This window comes from Erpetoichthys calabaricus, chromosome 3 (genome assembly GCF_900747795.2).
Source record: "Erpetoichthys calabaricus chromosome 3, fErpCal1.3, whole genome shotgun sequence".
Lineage (NCBI taxonomy): Eukaryota > Metazoa > Chordata > Cladistia > Polypteriformes > Polypteridae > Erpetoichthys > Erpetoichthys calabaricus.
This window is the reverse complement of record NC_041396.2, coordinates 9,411,206-9,433,925: the sequence shown is the minus strand read 5'-3', so window position 1 is coordinate 9,433,925 and position 22,720 is coordinate 9,411,206. Positions and strand designations below refer to the sequence as shown.

At 42.1% G+C, this 22,720-nt stretch overlaps 1 long non-coding RNA gene across 1 annotated transcript in view; it reads right to left on the bottom strand.

The window, feature by feature from the left end:
• Positions 1-8,623: 8,623 nt before the first annotated feature.
• Positions 8,624-22,720, bottom strand: part of LOC127527044 (uncharacterized) — a 96,292-nt gene continuing 82,195 nt past the window's right edge. The window contains exon 3 of the long non-coding RNA XR_007934408.1: positions 8,624-8,765. This is a non-coding gene — a long non-coding RNA (uncharacterized LOC127527044). The remainder of the gene's footprint in view (positions 8,766-22,720) is intronic.

Genomic DNA, 22,720 nt, shown 5'->3' with positions numbered 1-22,720 from the left:
GCGGCACTTCTTGTGTAATTTTGGGCTATACAGAAATACATTGTATTGTATTGTATTGTATTGTATTGTATTGTATTGTATTGTATGACCGAACTGCCATGACATGCATGGTGATTCCTGTCCATCAAGCTATAGTGGTGAAGTAGATGTGTGGCAAAAAGGCAAAATGATTGCAATGAAATGGAAGGACAAATAAGACGTCTGCCTCCCAAGCATTGCTCACAATCAGCAACTGTCAATGTTCATGTTAGGAAAAATGTGGAGGTCACTAAGCCTGGTGCTATGGTAGGTTATAATAGGTAAGTGGCGTTGACCGTGCGTGTCAGGCACTAACATTCTACTGTATGTAGTTGGGCGAAATAATAGTACAGAAAAAAAAAAACAAAACAATATGCTGCTTGAGGTCCCAAGTGGGTGAAAAAACCCATTTAATTTCAACAAAAAGAAAGTAAAGGAGCAAAACTCAAGCACTTCAACGTGTGATCACTTGTCAATAAATAGTCATTTCAATAGATCGTTTTAGATGGGTGTAGTACTTGCTTTGGGTAGCGTAGAAGCCTGGTCAACATCTAAACTGATATGCCATCCTTCAGGAGGGTGGTCTCCTTTTATATCGGGTGGCTCAGAACAGGGGGGGCTCCTTTCATGTCGGTGCCTTCCAGTGGCAGTTTCTCAAAGGCTGTGAGAGAAGAAGAAGAGAAGTGGCGTGCCCCCCCTCATCCTAGGGTGGTATTACTTAATTTAAGAGAGCCTGGAAGATGACCCTCTGGTGTACATGCATGATGCCTGTCATGCAGCGGCAACATAAAAAAATATTACAAAAAAATCTTTCGATAGCTGCTTGAACAGTGTCTGTGTGTACTGGTGACCGTGTCAAGAAATGTCACACAAAGGACGTGTGGACACGTGACTTATATTTCCTACTTTGATTCTGCTAACATTTTGGTATTTATATGTTTCTCTGACACAAAATAACATTTTTTATTGATGAAAATTAAAATCAATCATTTTTTCTAAACCTCTGTTCTCTGCTCTGCTTTCTGCCCATTTTTGCTGCGCTAAGGAGGCTAACCAAAGTTGACTGGGACACAGACAGAGCAAAAACAACGATAGACTCTTAAGGTATCTTACACTCAGTGCCTTACCTGTCTGGATTGATACACATGATGCTTATAAAACCCTCTGTAAGAGAAATAAAGCATTAAAATAACATACTCTGATAAAGAAATGACCAACATTCTACTGAGGAATAAAATAATGAAAAAATAAATTAAAAATATCTGACTAAAAGTGTCTTCACTTGATAATATTAATAATAATAATAATAATAACAATTTTTTACATTAATATAATGCATTCCTCACTACTCAAAGTGCTTTACATAGTGAGTAGGGAGCCACTTCAACCACCACCAGTGTACAGTATCCACCTGGAAGATGCCATGGTGGCCATTTCTACTCCAGTATGAACAGCACACATTAGCTGTTCGGTGCTAACAGGGTGAGAGATAGTTAGCCAGTTAGGGGGCCAGCATGACTAGGCCATGGTAGCCAGTTTAATAAGGACATCGGGATACACCCTACTCTTTACGAAGGATCTTTTATGAGCACAGAGAATCAGGACCTCGATTTTACGTCTCATCCGTAGGACGGCGCCATTTTTACAGCAAATCATTGCTACTGTCACTGATTGCAGAAGATCACAGTTCCATATTTCCCATTTGCTTACAGAACCTTCTTCAAAGAAAAACTCATATCCTCCATGAGTCCTGATAATTATACACAAAGATATTGCACTCTTTCCACATTACACTCCACAGACATTTTCACTGTCTCTTATTATCTTCTTTTTCCATTGTAATCTGCAGTTTTACGCATCTTGTGCAGAATAACAAAATTGCTCAGTTATGCTGTAATAACATTGAATTGAACTGAAAAAAGAGCTAGCAGCCCAAGGGTAGGCCCGGCTAAATAAGTTAGTCCAGAAGAAGAAGAAGACTGGGGAGTGGAAAGAAAAGAATAAGTTAAAGGTAAGAGTCAGAGCACTGAAAGTTGGGACAATGACTGGGATGTGGAAGACATTTGCCAGATTTGATGGTATGACGAATGGTGCACATGGCCCAGTATGATGCCTGAACAGGGAGAGACAACCTATCAGGAATACATGCTCCCCCAATATGCTAGGTGGATGCATCCCTGGGCAACGCTACCTGTGCAGGCATTCAAAACATGCTTGAAACTGGAGCGCAAAAGGGAAGCTCTGTTGGGTTCCATGTGAGCAGCCAGGGGGTGCTGCAGTGACACAAGATTCCATTTGACCTGGAAGTGCTTCCATCAAGTTCTGCCCTGGCACCTGAAAGACTCCTGGGCCTAAGATAAAAGGAGGTATCTCATCCAGGTGAGTCGGTGTTGGGTGTGGAGGATGGACAAAGCTCACCTGGGAGGTATGGAGAAGAAGAAAGAGACAGAAGAAGAACATTGTTGTGTTTTGACTACAAATCTTTTATAAGGGATTTTGCACACATAAACCTTTTTATTATAAAGGGGTCTTGTGTCTGTGAGGTTGTGTCTGGAGTTTGGGGTGCTGCAACACTGCTTAGTGGTCACAATGGAAAGTGGTAAAGTGGGGGAGCTGTGTATGCAGGAAACGAGGTGGAAGGGGAATAAGGCAAGAGAATTGGGAGGAAACTTTAAATTGTTGTACAGTGGAGCAATGAACAAGGGAGGAAATGGTGCAGGTCTAGTAGTGTCCGAAGAACTAAAAGATAGTCTTGTCAGTATGAATAGGAGTGATAGGGTGATGAGTGTCAAGCTGGGCCTTGGTGAGACTGTAGTTTATGCATATGTGCATATGCTCATCATGAGAGCTGTGAAAAAGAGGAGAAGGACGTTATCTGGGTACAAGTAGATGAAGAGCTTAGCACAGTACAGGAGGGAGAAAAGGTGATTGTTAGTGGGGATTAAAATGAGCTTGTGGGAAAGAGTAGAGAGATGATAAAGAGGGGACATGGAGGGTGGAGATTTGGGGTGATAAATGATGAAGGGGAGAGGATAGTAGATTTTCCCATGGCATTTGATCTGATAATAGTTATGAGTATTTGATAATAGTCAGAGTAATGATTATGAAGCTGGAAATTGGAGATGTGATGATGAATATTGTTAGTGCATATGCCCCGCAAGTTGGGTGTGCAATGGAGGAGAAAGAAGATTTTTGGAGTGAGTTGGATGAAGTGATGAACAGTGAACCCAAGGGACAGAAAGTGGTGATTGGGCAGATTTCAATGGACATGTTGGTGAAGGGAAGAGAGGAGACGAGGAGGTGATGGGTAGGTATGGTGTCAAGGAGAGGATTGAAGAAAGTCAGAGGATAGTGGATTTTGCCAAAAGGATGGACATGGCTGTGGTGAATATGTATTTTAAGAAGAGGGCGGAACATAGGGTTACTTACAAGAGTGGAAGAAGATGCACATAGGTAGATTACATCCTATGCAGAAGAGTTGATCTGAAGGAGATTGAAGACTGCAAAGTGGTGGGAGGGGAAAGTGTAGTTAAGCAGCATAGGATGATGGTCTGTAGTATGACGTTGGAGATCAAGAAGAGGAGGAGAGTGAGGGCAGAGCCAAGGATCAAATGGTGGAAGTTGAAAAAGGAAGACTGCAAGGTTGAGTTTAGGGAGGAGGTGAGACAGGCACTGGGTGGTAGTGAAGAGTTAGTAGAGAGTTGGGAAACTACAGCAGATGCAGTAAGGATGACAGCAAGCAGGGTGCTTGGCGTGACATCTGGACAGAGGAAGGAGAAAAAGGAAACCTGGTGGTGGAACAGTGAAGTACAGGAGAGTATACAGAGGAAGAGGATAGTGAAGAAGAAGTGGGATAGTCAGAGAAATGCAGAAAGTAAACAAGAGTACAACAAGATAAGGCGTGTTATGGTGTATAAAATCTACAAATTATTCTCTATATTTTTATTATTATATTTTGCTCAATACCAACAAGATGAATTCAGATGTGTAGGACACTTGTATAGACATTATAATAAAAAAGGCACATCCTCTTCCCTTACACCTCACTTTTATAACAGTTGTTCACAGCATAGTGCTAAAATGGTTTTAAAGCCTGGGAGAGGAAGACTGAGCCGATACTTGAGGATATTAATTACTTTATGGATGGACATCTGGGACAACAATTTGGTTTACAGCCTGGGAAAGGAGGACATGCCGATGTTTAAGGCAATATCAAAAAACTTTATTATCAGGGAAAAGATAGATTAAAGAGTTTGAGCAAAATTCATCCATCATATTGACAGCCAACCAATCACGTGCATGCAACAATCATGTGTTGTGAAACCACGGCATGACATTTTATAATAAATATGCCTCAGAAGATGAGAAACAGTGATGATGGAACAGCAACGTCAGAAGAGAAAACAAAGACACGTATGACCAGTTTTCATCCGATCGTCAGTTAACATCATTGTCATGAACATCGATTGCTAAATAAAACGCTGCCCTGGGACATTCATCCTTGTCATCTGTAACTTTTTCATAAGCTTTTTCTAAAGACTATATATATCCAGACATTTGTATCAGTCCTATTTTCTGGTGAAATGGTGAAGTACAGGAGAGTATACAGAGGAAGAGGATGGCAAAGAAGAAGTGGGATAGTCAGAGAGATTGAGAAAGTAGACAAGAGTACAAGGAGATAAGGCGCAAGGTGAAGAGAGAGGTGGCGAAGGCTAAAGAAAAGGCGTATGATGAGTTGTATGAGAGGTTGGACACTAAGGAGGGAGAAAAGGACCTGTACCGATTGGCTAGACAGAGGGACCAAACTGGAAAAGATGTGCAGCAGGTTAGGGTGATAAAGGATAAAGATGGAAACTTACTCACAAGTGAGGAGAGTGTGTTGAGCAGATGGAAAGAATACTTTGAGAGGATGATGAATGAAGAGAACGAGAGAGAAAAGAGGTTGGATGATGTGGAGATAGTGAATCAGGAAGTGCAACAGATTAGCAAGGAGGAAGTAAGGACAGCTATGAAGAGGATGAAAAATGAAAAGGCTGTTGGTCCAGATAACATACCTGTGGAAGCATGGAGGTGTTTAGGAGAGATGGCAGTGGAGTTTTTAACCAGATTGTTTAATGGAATCTTGGAAAGTGAGAGGATGTCTGAGGAGTGGAGAAGAAGTGTACTGGTACCGATATTTAAGAATAAGGGGGATGTGCAGGACTGTAGTAACTACAGGGGAATAAAATTGATGAGCCACAGCATGAAGTTATGGGAAAGAGTAGTGGAAGCTAGGTTAAGAAGTGAGGTGATGATTACTGAGCAGCAGTATGGTTTCATGCCAAGAACGAGCACCAAAGATGCAATGTTCTCTCTAAGGATGTTGATGGAGAAGTTTAGAGAAGGCCAGAAGGAGTTGCCTTGTGTCTTTGTGAACCTGGAAAAAGCATATGACAGGGTGCCTTGAGAGGAGCTGCGGTATTGTATGAGGAAGTCGAAAGTAGCAGAGAAGTACATAAGAGTTGTACAGGATATGTACGAGGGAAGTGTGACAGTGGTGAGGTCTGCTGTAGGAGTGACGGAGGTGGGATTACATCAGGGATCGGCTTTGAGCCCTTTCTTATTTGCAGTGGTGATGAACAGGTTGACAGACAAGATTAGACAGGAGTCCCCGTGGACTATGATGTTTGCTGATGACATTGTGATCTGTTACCAATAGTAGGGAGCAGGTTGAGGAGACCCTGGAGAGGTGGAGATATGCTCTGGAGAGGAGAGGAATGAAGGTCAGTAGGAACAAGACAGAATACATGTGTGTGAATGAGAGGGAGGTCAGTGGAATGGTTAGGATGTAGGAAGTAGAGTTGGAAAAGGTAGATGAGCTTAAATACTTGGAATCAACAGTAAAGAGTAACAGGGATTGTGGAAGAGAAGTGAAGAAGAGAGTGCAGGCAGGGTGGAATGGGTAGAGAAGAGTTTCAGGAGTGACAGATGGGTATCAGCAAGAGTGAAAGGGAAGGTCTACAGGACAGTAGTGAGACCAGCTGTGTTATATGGGTTGGAGATGGTGGCACTGACCAGAAAGCAGGAGACAGAGCTGGAGGTAGCAGAGTTAAAGATGTTAAGATTTCCACTGGGTGTGACAAGGATGGACAGGATTAGAAATGAGTACATTAGAGGGTCAGCTCAGGTTGGACGGTTGGGAGACAAAGTCAGAGAAGGGAGATTGTGTTGGTTTGGTCATGTGCAGAGGAGAGATGCTGAGTATATTGAGAGAAGGATGCTAAGGATAGAACTGCCAGGGAAGAGGAAAAAAGGAAGGCCTAAGAGGAGGTTTATGGATGTGGTGAGAGAGGACATGCAGGTGATGAGTGTAACAGAACAAGATGCAGAGGACAGAAAGATATGGAAAAGGATGATCTGCTGTGGCAACCCCTAATGGGAGCAGTCGAAAGAAGAAGATTTGATTTAATAATAATTAACATATTTTTTGAAAAGAAAGTAAGTACACTTGTGAAATATGATTTTGGAAAGCCAAATAGACTTTCTAATGCATAGAAGAGATAAAGAATTGTAAGGTCATAAATGAGGAAAGTCTGTCAGTGCAGCATAAAGTGGAGGTGATGGACTGAAAGATCAGTATAGCAGGAGAATAAAACCAAAGCAAGCAGCACCAACAATAAAGTGGTGAAGATTTAAAGATGAAGAGGAGAAAGTTTGAAATGAAGTGCAGTCATGTGAGAGTGTGGAAAAATTCTGAGAGATTAATAGCAAAGTTGTATCACGAGCAGACAAAGAGATGTTGGGTAAGATGACAGGAAGGAGCCCACCTAGGGACAAAGATATCGTGGTGGATCAGAGAGGTGCAGAAGACAAAGAAGACAATCAGGGAGGAAGGAAGAGAAAGAAATGTATTGGCAGACAAACAAGGAGCCAAAGAAATCGGTGGGAAGATAGATAGATAGATAGATAGATAGATAGATAGATAGATAGATAGATAGATAGATAGATAGATAGATAGATAGATAGATAGATAGATAGATAGATAGATAGATAGATAGATAGATACTTTATTAATCCCAAGGGGAAATTCATAAGAGCCCAGGGACAGATTTTGGAGGAGATGTATGAAAAATTGGAGACAGAAGAGAGGGAAAGAGAAGAACGTCTGGAATAATGAAGATGAGGAACAAAGCTGGGAAGGATTTTAGGCAGATAAAGCAGATGAGCAAAATGGAGTCTGAAATGATCATAGGATCAAATATAGATGGAAGAGATACTGTGAAAAGCTTTTGAAAGAAGACAACCCAAAGGTGGTATTTGGAGTTGGTGTCCCAAATAAAGGAATAGTACCAAGAATAAGGAGGGAGGAAGCAAAGGAGGCATTACAAAGAATGAAAACTAGAAAGGCAACAGGATTGGATGATATAGCACTAGAGGTGTAGATGTGTTGTGGGAATCTGATGTTGATGATTCTGAACAGGGGAGAAAATGAGAGGAGTGGAAGAACGTTGAGATTGTACCCATTTATAACGAAAAAGGTGATATCCAGGATTGTGGAAACTACAGGGAGATAAAGCTTATGTCACACAGAATGAAAATTTGTCAAATTGTTAAAGAGAGAAGGCTTAGGGAAGAGACCAGCATAGGAGAGGAGCAGTATGGTTTTATGCCAAGGAGAGGAACGACTGATGCAGTCTTTAATGAGAAGCTCATTGAAAGCATTGGGAAAAACAGGAAGGTTTGCATATGGTGCCACGTCAAGAGGTCTGGATGTGCATGAGAAACAAATGAGTACCAGTATGAAAGGATTGGGCAGTAAAGGGAGCACAGCAGGAGAAAAAGTTGATGTGTCAGAAATGAGAATTTTGAGATGGGTGTATGGAGTTAAAACGGCAGACAAAATTAGAAATGAGACGATCAGTGATTGGAATGAACATGGGAGAAATATCTAAGAAGGCTTTGGGTACCCCAGCGGATAACTGCTGAGGTGGCTGGGATGAAAGCTGATTTTGGTTGACCACTCTTGTTGGTGTCCTCAATGCATTAGTCCATCCTCAGTACATGACTATTGATTGGTTCCTGTCTTTTTTTTCAGTATCTTTTTAAGGAGTGTCTCGTTTGGCCTTTGTCATTGGAATTTGACAAAACAGGCAGTTGCTGATGAGATGGCTGCATTAGAGGCTTAGCAGAGCATCACTAGAGAAGATCATCATCACCTGGTGAAGTCTATGAATCGCAGACTACAAGCGGTCATTGCATGCGACAAGGTCCTAAATATGACAGCTTTAATAGACCTGCCATTGTGGTTTCTCAAACATTATGATGCACTGAAATGGAGTGACCATGTAGAAAGTGTTGTCATTTCTACATGGTGTGACTGAAATGTATGCAAATACCCTAACATGAAAGTCTACAATGAGCATTTTTATCACATCTGAATTGTTTGATTTCTAACTTTAAACTGTAAAGCAGAGGGGAAAATCAAAGAAAAATGTGTCTTGTCCCAAAAATTATGGAGAGCACTAAATTTGCTTTTCTCTTGTCAAAAAATTCAAGGGAACACATTACAAATCAAAATGAGAAAAACATCTTACTTCTACAACGGTTCTCACTCAGAGGGGCCTGAAAGAGAATAATATGTGACTGATCAGAAGACTAAAGCATTGGACTTAGGTTTTCAATATCAATGATAACTTCACATGGTAATCACAGAGCATTGAAAATGAAATAAATTAAAAATAAAGAATCCCTGACTAGCACTCAGATGACTTGAAAGATGTTTACATCTACAGTATAAGAGAGAAGCTACTCCATGATGGGTCTCAGTGCATTTTAAAAGCTTGTGGTGATCAATCAGCTACCATTTTTGCTCACATTTTGAAGACTTCACTGATAGAAGCGATGTCCCTGCCTTCTGTGTAATAACAACAATTTCCCTTTCCAAAAGAAAACAATTAAATTCCTTGAGAAGCCGACATATTGAAAATTAAGTGAAATGTGGACTTCTGGAATATCATCAACAGGTCAATACATTTCCCGTTTACAGTGGATTCAGAAAGTATTCAGACTCCTCCACTTTTTTACATTTTGCTATGTTGCAGCCTTGTGCTAAAATCGTCTCGATTAATTTTTTATTCATCAAGCAACACCCAATACCCCAGAATAACTAAGAGTGAAAAATATATTTTGGCAAAGTTATTAAAAATACAAACCTGAAGTAGCACATTATTGTAAGAATGTATACCCTTTATTCAGTACTTAGTTGAAGAACCCTGGGCAGCAATTCCAGCCTGCAGACTTCTTGGACTTGCTACAACGAGCTTCACCACCCTATTTGAGGATTTTCTGACATTCTTCTGCGCTGATCCTCTCAAGCTCTGTCTGGCTGACTGAAGATCGCTGTCATTGTCCTGTTGAAAGTTAAACCTTTGTCCCAGTCTGAAGTCCAGAACACCCTGGAGCAGATCTTCATTAAGGAAATCTCTGCACTTTGTGTCAGCTTTAACTCAACCCTGACTTGTCCCCCATCCCCAACCCCACAGCATGATGCTGCCACCAGTCCATACTTCACTATTGTATTCACCAGTTCATGAGTGGTGCCTGGTTTCCTCCAAACATGATGCTAATCTTGGTGTCATTAGACCAGAGAATTTTATTTCTAATAGTCTGAGAGTCCCTTAGGTGCTTTTTTGCAAACACGAAGCAGGCTTCTGTCTGTCTACTCTGTCATAAAGTCCACATTGGTGCACTTATTTCATTCTGTTAGTTTCTGTCATCTCCACACATGTTCTCATCAGGCTCTTGGTCACCTCCCTTACTAAAGCCTTTCTCGTACAATTGCTCAGCTTCTCCAGGTGGCTCACTCTAGGAAGAATTGTGGTTGTTCCAAACTTCTTCCATTTAAACATTTTGATGGCAACTGGGTTCAAGGGATCATTCAATGCTGCAGAATTTTTTTCTAGCTTTCCTCAGAACTGTGTCAACACCATACTGTCTCCAAACTGTTCAGGTAAGTTCATTGGTTTTTCATTTTTTGATTTTGATATACTTTATTAATTCCCAAGAAGAAACTGTCTTTTCACACGACCTTTGGGGGTCAGAGTGAAGGGTGACCCATCGTACAGCGCTCCTGGAGCAATGTTTAGGTGAAGGGCCTAATGGAGTAGGATCCCTTCTGGCAGTAACACCATTTGATCTGGCAACCTTCCAGATACCAGTGCAGGTCCTTAGCCATGGGACCACCACTTCTGTTCATCTGTGGGACCTTTTATAGACATCTGTGTGTGCCTTTACTAATCAGTCAAATCAAATGAATTCACCACAGGCGGACTCCAAACAAGATGTACAAATAACTCAGTGATGATAATAAAATGAGGTGCAGCTGAGCCAGATTTCTAGTGTCATCGCAAATGGCCTGAATACTTGTCTCGATGTGAGATTTTAATTTATTTTTATTACATTTTTTAAAATGTCGAAATCATTGTTTTTGCTTTCATTCTGAGATACTGAGTGTTGCTTGATGTAAGAAAAATGTGATGCAAATGATTTTAGCAACAATAAAACAAAATGTGTAAAATGTAAAAAAGGTCCGAATACTTTTTGAATCCTCTGTACTTCTCACCATTGTGGAACACTTGGAGAATAAAGGCTGCTGTGCCAGACTACCATTAATAGAATTTAGTGTTTAAAGGATGTTTGGTATTTTCCAACTTGAATGTATTTCTTCACAAACATGATACAGACATGGACACATTTGTTGGTACCCTTCCAGCTCATTGATAAAGTGCTGTATTCCCCCTGAAAAGTGATGACATGTCCCCTGTGAATCTGCATGCCTTTGATATGTCATCAAGTAAAGTTTGAAAAGAGAATAACTGGTGCTTATTCAACAGCGATCTTCTAAAATGGTCTGGACACATTTGTTGGAACCCCTAGAAAAGACCCTAAATAATTGGATTCAAGTGGTTTTTCAAACTTCCTCTTTTCTTGAATGCGCACCACACGTCTCTAATCATGCAATCCCACATTCAGCCGATTTAAATGGAGAAAAATCGTCACTCTGCTGTTTGGCGTAACAGTGTGACACGCACTGAACATGGACCAGAGAAAGCAAAGGAGAGGGACGTTTGAAGAGACCAGAAAGAAAATGATAGACAAGCATGTTAAAGTCAAAAGCTAGAAGAGCATCTCCAAACAGCTTGATGTTCCTGTGACAACAATTGCACATATTATTAAATGTTTAAGTGTATAAGGTCCTGGGACTGTAGCCAACGTCCCTAGATGCGATTGCAAGAAGAAAATCAACCCCAGATTGGGCAGAAAGATAGTGAGAAAGGTAGACTAAAAACCAAGGACAGCGTCCAAAGAGATAAAAACTGAACTCCAACATCAAAGTCCATCAGTATCTCCTGGCACTATTTGAGTGACATTGGGCTCAATGAAAGAAGACCAGGAGGACTCCACTGTTGAACAAAAAACATAAAAAAGCCAGACTAGAAGTTGCATAAATACATATTGACAAGCCACTATGCTTCAGGGAGAAAGTCCTTTGTACAGATGAGACAAAACTGGAGCTTTATAGCAAGTCACTTCAGCTCTGTGTCCAAAGACAAGAAAATGAAGCTTTCAAGGAAAAGAACACCAGACCTACTGTGAAACATGGAAGAGGCCTGGTTATGTTTTAGGGCTGCTTTGCACTGTTCCCTGCACAGGGTGCCTTAAGTCTGTGCAGGGAACAATGAAATCTCAAGACTATCAAGATATTCTGGAGTGAAAATTACTGTCCAGTGTCATGAGAAGTCAAACAAAATTACACCTTTTATTGGCTAACTAAAAATATTACAATATGCAAGCTTTCGAGGCAACTGAAGAAGAGGCCTGAGTTGTCTTCACTTCTCACTACATTCATAATGGCTAACATGGTACAACACCCTACTGCCCAGTGTCAGAAAGCTCTGTCTGAGTCGCAGGTCCTGGATCCTCCAATAAGATATGGAGCTAAAAACACACAGCTAAACGCACCCAGAAACAGCAAAGAACAAAACATTGGACAATTCTCACGTTGCCATCTAGGAGCCCTGATTCAAATTCTATCAAACATCTGTGGAAAGTATTGAGACATGCAGTGTGGAGAAGACCCTTCAGGAGCAGTTTGAGTGGACCAAACAACGTGTGGACGGGTGCAGAAGCTGCTGGAATTGCTTGTTTGCAGTTGTACAACAGGTTAAGGGTCCCATCATTTCTGTCCATGCCTTTATCATTTGTGTTATTATTTGACATATTCTATTGAATTAAAACTCTAAAGCAAAGTCTGATTTTTGTTGTACACAGAATAAACAATGATTGTTGCCAATTAGTTTTGTCAGTTTCAAGTTATTTCAGAGACAATTGTGGGTTCATCTTTTTTCATAAAGGGGTACTGACAAATTTATCCATGTCTGTATATTTGTATTTACCATATGAAATTGTGTTCTGAAGTTTAGTGCTCTCTATATTATAAAAGAAATATCTTGCCCACAGTGGCCCTTTACATTGTAGTGTACAGGGCACGGAGGAAAAACTTAAAAACGTTCCAAATATGTTCATTTTCTCAAGCCAAGACATTTGTGAGTATTGACCCATGCCTTTCCTTGTTTGAAGAGAATATTTATGACAACAAAAGGGATCTGGAAATAATCGTTTTATCTCATATTCCTGGTATGTCATTTTCTTATGGTAAGGGTACATTTTCTATTCTCTTGTGCGAGTTCTCACATAAATACAAAAGTAAATTAAAATAAAACCAACCATGTGGTGTGAAAAGTCAACTTTGGTCTGTTGAGAGGAAACGACAACCAGGAACAGGTGAAATGATGTTGGGCAGGAAGAGTAAGCGGTGAGCCATCTCACATGGCTGGTCTTCTTTAAGGACAGATGATTCGCATAATTCCGGTGTTTTTTATTTGAAAGGGACATGTATAAACTATTTTGCAATGTGTGGGTAATCACAAGATGCAGATCAATACTTGACAATTATCTTAGCTTGAAAAATGGTCGTATTCTGTAGGTTTTTAAGAGTTTCCTTCATACCCCCCAGCCAACAATGTAAAGTGCCAAGTCATGTCAAGTCAAGTTGGGGAGCATGCACTGGTACAGTGAGTTGCCGCACCCACGACGAAACAACTCAGGATCCCGTTTTGCAACCCCCCAGGCAGACACGCGGTCCAGTATCACCCTCCGGAAATTACCCTCTATCTGCCGCCACCAGGTGTTACGTGGGCGACTCCTTGGCCTAGTCCAGCCACTCGGGTCCCCAACAATGAGGATCGTACGAGTCGGATCACCCTCAGGGAAACGCGCCACATGGCTGTAGTGATGTAACTGTTACTCCCTCACAATGCAGGTCATGTGCCTCATTCAGGACTCCATGAGCAGCCGCTCATTCGACACAAAGTCAAACCAACAGTACCCAAGGATTTTCCGGAGAGACACAGTACCGAAGGAGTCCACTCTTCATCACAGGTCACTGGACTGCGTCCAGCAACCATATAGCAAGACAGAAATCACCAGGACTCTAAAGACTTGGACCTTCGTCCTTTTGCATAGATATCGGGAGCGCTACACACCCCTTTTCAGCGACCTCATGACCCCCCATGCTCTCCCAATCCGTCTACTGACTTCATAGGAAGAGTCACCAGAGACATGAATGTCACTGTCAGGGTAAGTAAACCTCTCGACAAGGTTAACACTCTCTCCACAAACAGACACACTGCTGATGGCTGTGCCCAAGGGGTCATTAAAGGCCTGGATGTTGGTTTTTATCAGGACACTCACAAGCCCAGACACTCAGACTCCTCGCTCAGTCTCTCAAGCGCCCCAATCAGAGCCTGCATTGACTCCGTGAAGATCACAGCATCTTCAGCAAAGTCAGTATTAGTGAATCTTTCTTCACCAACAGATGCCCCACAGCCGCTGGACCCCACGACCTTGCCCAACACCCAGTCCATACAAGCATTGAACAGAGTAGGAGGAAGAACACACTGCTGACGAACCCCAGAATCAACTGGGAAAAACACAGAGGTCCTGCCTCCACTCTGCACAGCACTCAAAGTTCCAGTGTACAGGCCGGCCATGATATCCAGCAACCTCGAGGGAATCCTGCGAACCCTCAGGATGACCCACAAGGGCACCTCGATCAACTGAGTCGAACACTTTGCGAAAATCGACAAAGGCTGCAAAGAAACTCTGCCAATATTCGCGTTCGTAAAGTGCCAGTGTGGGCAAAATATTTTTTAGAAATTTATAGAAAGCACTTAATGTTAGAAGACAACTTCTTGTGCCAAATGCATGCACACCACGTTTGTGAAAAATTACTTTAACTTGAAAAATATCAAACTTTTCCTTTAACACCTTACTACCAGCACTTTATGTGTCACTGGATTTTAGACGCCATCTGTGCTCACCGTGGAGTCCATCCTCACTGGTTATGTAACATGATGGCCTGGCACATGATCAGTCCATGGAGTTGTGTGGTCTGTAATGAAATTGTGGTGAGGCACAGATCACAGCGAGGGGATCACACCATTTCTAAACTGATTTTGAATCAATTTCCAAACCTTTCTGAACACACGTCTCCACTTTGTCATTATGGATTATGGAGAGTAGATTGATGGGCAAAATATCAAAACCTCTCCATTTCAGATATTAAATGTATGACGCAATAATGTGTACAGAAAGTGAACGGAGTCTGAACACAATCTGAACCCACTGTAACAACAAGGCAAATAAAATATGCAGATGTCCAATGTACACAAGTACTGCTCTCCTGCTAACTCCATAGTTGTTTATACAGTATATGAACTAAAAATTGAAAATCAGCAAGAATTTAAAAGCATTTCATTCAGTTAATTGTTGTGTCTGAGAAGACCCTGCAGTATTCATTTCAGGTTTAGAGTAAATCAACTAAACTGAGCAGAAATGTGGAGCATTAATACTCACCGCAGCCACCATTGCAACAAGCAGAGCGACGGTGGCGAGGAGGCAAACTGCTTTCACGGCAAACATTGTGATTGTCTCGGAGGTTGAGGTCTCAGGATCTCTAAACACTTAGCCGTGTTATGGACTTTTATATGTTTAGACAAATGCAAATACACCAATCATAAAATAAAAAAGTGATCTCACTAATTTGGATTTGTGTGTAAGGTGGGAACATAATAAATAATTTGGTTCTTTATCACCAATGCAGAAAATTTGACTATACAGGACCTGAAGGTAGTTTTATTAAACCACTTCTTTATTACACGAGTTTTACAAAGGAGAAAAAATAATACACTTTAAAGTGCAGAGGCGGCTTTTACATCTGAAAAGATCAAGGCAGAAACCTAAGGAACAATAAAATCAGTCAAAAAGCCTAAATAACTCAATTAGTATTAGATAAGGCTGTCAAATTTTTCAAAAGAGCAGTGGGCCTGACTGGAGTGGGAGCCGAATGTCCTGACCTGAGCAGTCGCTCAAGTGGAATAAACATCTGGCAGCACTCCTTGTGGTGTGCCATGCATAGCAGGGGGAGTTGTCCTCATTCTGTGACCAGTAGGGGACATTGCAGTACCCCAAACACAACCACAGTGACACAAGCCCCAGATTCATATAAAAGGTTTATTATAATAATTACCTAAACAAAGGACTTCTTTGTAGTAATAACCCCACCACAAGCACAATTCTCCTCTTTTCTTTTGTTCCGTTCCTCCCGGGTGAGCTTTACCCTCTTCCAGCCAACTCCAACTCACCCAGAGGAGGTCCAGCAGCTCTTTTCATCTTAGAGCCAGGAGTGCTTTCAAGTCTGTCACATTGCATCTAGGAAGGTCAGTGACAAGAGAGCCTGCAGCTTCTCCTGGTGGCACCCAAGGACCCCAACAGGGCTGCCCACCAAAACTGCAACTCCCATACAGCCCTACAGGTGTTGGAGTGGGAAGAACACCAGAAGGTATCCATCCATCCATTTTCCAACCCGCTGAATCCGAACACAGGGTCACGGGGGTCTGCTGGAGCCAATCCCAGCCAACACAGGGCACAAGGCAGGAAACAATCCTGGGCAGGGTGCCAACCCACCGCAGCCAGAAGGTATGGAATTTTTAATAAACGTATAATAATATTTTACTATGTATTATAAGTGCATATATTATACTGTATATATTGTGGCGGAGAGCTAGGGCCCTGATTATGGAAGGACCAAGGGGGAGAGTTTTTTCAAGCCCATTTCTGTAGGGGGCACATGGACATTTGCTGGGCCCTATTTGGCCGCACTTCTGCCACACCCGGAAGTGCAGCCGGAAGGAGATTGTTGGGCACCTGGAGTCCTCCCTGGCACCCTATAAAAAGGGGCCTTTTGCCATAAGTTGGCGGCCAGAGTTGGGAGGAAGAGAGCAAAGCCTGAGGAGGAGTGAAGGCCTATGGACTGGCGGCAAAAGGAACTGTATTATGGTCTGTGAGTATTGAGTGCTGTGTTGGTGATTTGTGTACTGTGGATCTATAAATAAACCGGGTGTGGTTGTTAAACCTGTGTCCTGCCTGTCTGTGTCGGGGTTAGGGCGGCTGTGCAAGCTGCAGGCTTCACAATATATATATATATATATATATATATATATATATATATATATATATATATATATATATATATATATATATATTTTGGGGGACTGCCAAGGCCTTTAATCAGCCAGGATGCCAGGACAGTTTCTCCCTGGGGCCGACAGAGGGCAGCCCCCTTGGTTTTCAGTGGGGCCACAATTCTTGAGCTTGGGAGCTCAACCCTACTGGGGGCCATGGTCACCACCAGGGGGAGCGTATGGACTTTTACAGGCCCCTATTTGCCAGAACTTCCAACACACCCGGAAGTGCTGCCGGAAAAAGCTCGTTGGCATCTGGAGTCCTTCTGGGTCCCCTATAAAGGGAGCCACTTATCACCACTCAATGACCAGAGTTAGGAGGAAGAGGAGAAAGCGTAAGGAGGAGTGGAGACGGAAGGACTGGCGGCATGAAGGGACTCTGAGCCTTGTGTGGTGTTGGTGTACTGTGCACAAGACTGTAAATAAAGTGTGTGCTGGGTGCAAAACCTGTCTCCTGCCTGTCTGTGTCTGGGTTTGCTTTCACAATATTTTTATATATACACACACACACACACACACACACACACACACATACATATATACTGTATATAGTAGGGGGTTCACCCCCTGCTCACATCATTCGCCAACCTCCCCGGCCTGCACTACGTGCCAGCCACTTCGCATCTCTGCCACTCGCGTTGTGAAGACGGGGGGCTGAACGTACCCTAAGGAGACGCGGTCGCTCCTCCGAAACTCCCTCTTAAACGGTGATACAATGGGAAACAAAGACAGTTTTTTTTTTACCTCCTGTTTGCTCGATGAGCTGCTGGTGTAGTGCTTCGAACATTTTAAAGCCTGTACAGCTGCTGTCCTACTCTTTGTCTTTTATTTCCGGCCCTGGGCATGGTTAAATTTCTTGGCACAAAGTCTTGTCTCGCGGGATGTGAGTTCTTGATATTTTTTAGTTTATAATCTAAAAACGGAATAAGAATCTGAAAATCTAACATCACATTAAAGTTCAATTAATTCTGAAAAGAATGATACTAAACAGGGCGGCACGGTGGCGCAGTGGGTAGCGCTGCTGCCTCGCAGTTGGGAGATCTGGGGACCTGGGTTCGCTTCCCGGGTCCTCCCTGCGTGGAGTTTGCATGTTCTCCCCGTGTCTGCGTGGGTTTCCTCCGGGCGCTCCGGTTTCCTCCCACAGTCCAAAGACATGCAGGTTAGGTGGATTGGCGATTCTAAATTGGCCCTAGTGTGTGCTTGGTGTGTGGCTGTGTTTGTGTGTGTCCTGCGGTGGGTTGGCACCCTGTCCAGGATTGGTTCCCTGCCTTGTGCCCTGTGTTGGCTGGGATTGGCTCCAGCAGACCCCCGTGACCCTGTGTTCGGATTCAGCGGGTTGGAAAATGGATGGATGGATGATACTAAACATATATATGTAGGTTTTAAAATAAGCCCAATTTAAAGCGTGGCAAAAAACGTGACATAAAATCGTTGCACTTATAGGCTTAGGAATTTATATGTAGAGAGTAGATATATATATATTGTGACAGACAGGGGGCGCTATCGCTCCCTTGAACCCTCAGATCAACCCTCAGACACCAGATAAAAGTCCAGATGTTTATTTGTTATAATAATAAATGTGCACAAGCACCTCCACCTCCACTATACTCAATAATAAATCACTAATAATCACAAATAGACAATAATCATAATCCTCCACACCTCCCAGCAGCTCAGTCACCCTTCCTCCCAACTCGGCTCGTCCGTCTGTGATTTCCCAGAGTCCTTTATAGTCCTTGACCCAGAAGTGTTTCTCTCCATCAGCCCATGTGACTTTCTATCACTTCCGGGTCAGGTAAAAACTTCTCCTTTTCTTCAGCCCGGAAGTATATAATTTCTTGTGTTCCTGTGACTTGGAAATACGTCCGGGCTATATGGAAAGTACAAGTCTTTGGGCCTCCCTGCAGCGTCCCCTGGTGGCCCCCACGGTATCCAGCAGGGCTTTGAAGAAAAACTCCAAGGTCCATGATGCTCTGCTGGAACTCAGGGCACCTCCACGTTGCCGGGAGGGCTCCATCTGGCAGCATGGGGGTATTGGCCAGGATGAATGGTATATATATATATACTTATATATATATATATATATATATATATATATATATATATATATATATATACTTATATATATTCTTATACAGTATATGAAGCTGTAACAGAATGAATTATTAAACATTAGGAAAAGCATTTACTGTAACTCAAGGATTAACTATATGTAACTTAAAGCTTAAGCACATGACATATCTGCCACCAATGTAATTTTCCAAAGGTCAGAATGATATAAATGAGTAACCAACACCACTTTAGAAAGCTGGGATAAACTGATGGAAAAGCCCATACACTTCTCCTATCAAGCATTGCTAAGATCAATGGGAGAGTCCTTCTAAATCCTTCTGGACTGAGATAGGTACCACTAACAAACCCACATCATTCTGTTGAAAAGATCTCTCAGCCAGGTCAGGAACCATCCATCCAAACCATGCCAGCCAACCTATGTTGTCTATTATTATATCACTAGACCCTATCTTCGAGCCCATGGTTTTATTATCAGTGCTATTGTGATGATACACATCTGTACTTGTCGTTCCCTGCACAGGACCACACGGTAATTGACTAGAATCTTTGCATGTCTCACTGATATAGCAACCTGGATGAAAAAACACCATTTTCATCTCATCCTGGCAAAAAAGACCTTGTTTCTCAGAGTCTGAGAGTCCTTTTGGTGCCTTTTTGCAAACACCAAGTAGAAATTTCTGTGTCTTTACTGAGAAGAAGCTGCTATCTGGCTACTCTTCCATTAAACTCAGATTAATGGAGAGTTGCATGAAGGTTTTTCTTCTGGGTGTTTCTTCCATCTCTACATGTGTTCTTTGCAGCTGAGCTAGAAAGGCCATTAGGGTTATTTTCCAAAGATTTCACAGTTCTCCTGGGTGGCCAACTCTAGGAAGATTCAACGTTGCTCTAAACTTCCTCTATTTGTAAATTATGGCTGCTGTTGTGCTCTTGGGCACCTTCAATGCTGCAGAATTTTGTGCAGCCTTATGCAGGTCTGAGCCTCGAGAAATCCCTGTCTCTAAGCTCTGCAGGCAATTCCTTTGACTTCATAGCCTTTTCCTTATCACCTGTGGTACTGTCTATAGGCAAGTGTGGGTTTCTCCTAATCATTTGCAATCAACTGAATTGACTACAGGTAGACTTCAGAAAAGGTGCAAGAACACCTCAATGATCATTATACTCCTTGGTTTTAACCCTGAGAGTGACTCGGGCTTGGAATTTTATGTAAGTACATTTAAGCCCGAGTCAGACATGGGGTGACATGTAATGACCTACTTTACTGTAGGATTTCTTACACTCAATCTTGCCCTTCTTACCTTCATAGTGGGAGTGGGTTCTCCTTTGGAGAATCGCTGCTAACACTCTTTGCAGTGAGGGGAGTGCACCTTAAAGAATGACTGTTGACGTCCTAATGGAGCTAAGTCATTGCTTACACAAACCAAACCACAGGAATCCATCACAAGACTCTTTGCCCATTTGCGTTTCACAATGTAAACACTATAACCCCAGGAGATTATGGGTCGTGACCCACAGATTAAGAAACTGTGCTTTACAATGTTGGTATGAATATCTCTCAGGGCCGCCTTCTACTGGATATATAACATCATACTACAAAAAATGTGAGTATTTCTAAACATTTTATAACTCATCATTATTCACAAGTGGGGTGGAGCCCTTGACCAAAACACAAAGGTGTATAAACGAGTAGCTGTAAAGCCAGTTTAGAACAAACTGAAGCTGAACCCTTAGTTGAATCATGCAATAGGGATGACTTACTGATCACATGTTGACACATGGGTTTTTAGACTGATGCATACGGAAGTGTATGACTAATACACCATGATATCTCTGGTGAATTTAGTTGGCTGAAGGTTCAGAACGGTGCAAGTAGCTGTGTGGCAAAAAGGCAGAATAATTGTGATTGAGTTCAAGGACAAGAAAGACATTAGTCCCCTTAGCACAGTTTAAATGTAGTCCTGTCCTACTTATTGTTGTCCATCATCCCCCAAAATACAATGAGTCTTTCTTAAGTGAATGAATTCTTGCTCTTTCTGGACTGTTTTGATTTGGTGCATCATGTTGATTTTCCTACTCACTCTGGTGGTCATATATGAGACCTGATCTGTACATCTGGCTTATCTGTTGCCAACAGTGTAGCAGTATAGCAGTGATCTGGGCCTCTGTGATCATAAAGTCTTACTTTTCACTGTCTCATATCCTCTTTCTCCTGTTATCTCTAAACGTAGTATTTCTTTCAGAAACCTTAAAAATATCTGTCCCTCTATCCTTGCTGGATTCATTTCTGTCTTCTCCTATTCCACCAACATTAGATAGTCTTGTTGACTAGTATAACTCAGCACTTCATTCAGCACTAGAGAAATCAGCTCTTTTAAAACATAAGGAGATTTCTTTTAAGCATTCATCTCCATGGTACAACAGAGAATTAAGTTATATGAAAGCAGCTGGCTGACACCTTGGAAGAGCGTCACGTAACTCTGGCCTCACTGTGCACATCCAGGCTTTCTCTGACCCCTAAAGGGCTTACAGGGATGCATTAACTGCAGCCAAGAACACGCATTATGGGCAGAATAATAGACAGTGGCCATGATAACCCAAGGGTTATGATTTCTGTAGTTAATAAACTACTTCAACCTGCATCTGTCCTGTTTACCTTCTCTACTCAAGTCTGTGAAAAATTCCTCCACTTTTTCTGTAATAAGATTAAAATTCTAAATAAATCCACTAACATAAATCCATCATCTCTTTATATCTTTCCCTGTCTTCCCTCAACATCCAGCTCCTTTTTTAAATTCTCACTAATCAACTCAGCATCTGTTAATGACCTGCTTTGTAAGATGACGCCGACCATTTGTGTACTGGAACCCATCCACACCATACTTCTTAAATCCTAACTTCATGCCATAATCCTAACTGTTAAAACAATAATCAATACATCCCTGGGCACTGGCTTTGTGCCAGTCACGGTTCAAATCAATTTTGTAACCCCAGTGATAAAAAAGTCTGATTTTGATACTGACTGCTCTGCTTCGGGTAACCAATGATTTGCTTATGGCAGCAGTCTCCTGACAAACCAACGTATTAATTCTGTCAGAGCTCAGTGGAGCTTTTGAAACTTTCAGACATGACCTTCTACTGTCCAGAATGGAGAACATGCTGGGTATCTCTAGCACTGCCCTCCAGTGATTTAAGTCCTGTCTGACTGATAGGCAAGAGTTTATTAGTCTTGGCAACAGAAGATCCAGCTCAGCGCCAGTCACACAAGGAGTCCCTCGGGGCTCTGTCCTCGGCCCTCTGCTCTTCTGTATCTTTTATGCTTCCCATTCACCATATTATTTGTAGCTTTGGACTGGATTGTCAGTTTTATGCAGATGATACTCAACTCTATTTCAGTCTTAAAAGTGTTAAAAGCTTTCTCAGCTCAAACTTGCCTGAGTGAAATTAAAAACTGGATGGAGCAGATCTCTTTAAAATTAAACTGTAACAAAACTGAACTTCTACAAATTGGCACTAAGGTGCAATTTAAGAAAATGAGCTCCTTCTCATTCACTCTTGATGATGATCTCATCAGACCTTCTTGTAATGCAAGGAATCTTGGTGTCATTTTTGATTCCTCCCTTTCTTTTTCAACCCACCCAACTTTCTTACTTTCACCTCTGCAACATACCTCATGTTTGCTCATTCTCCTCTTTTTCTAGCACTTGTCCCTGCTTTTTATCACATCCCACATCGATTATTGTAACTCCCTACTAGCAGGTACCACTTCTAATCTTACATTAAGGCTCCAGTGGATTCAAAACTCTGCTGCAAGAGTCCTGACATGGACCAGCAACAGCGAGCACATCACAGCCATTATGCTTTGGCTCCACTGGCTCCCTGCGTCTTACAGGATTGAATATAAAATTCTATTATTAACCTACAAAGCTTTAAATGGCCTCACACCGGACTACATCAGTGACCTTCTCCATCACTCTGCTCCTGTTCGCTCTCTAAGGTTCTCTGATGCTGGC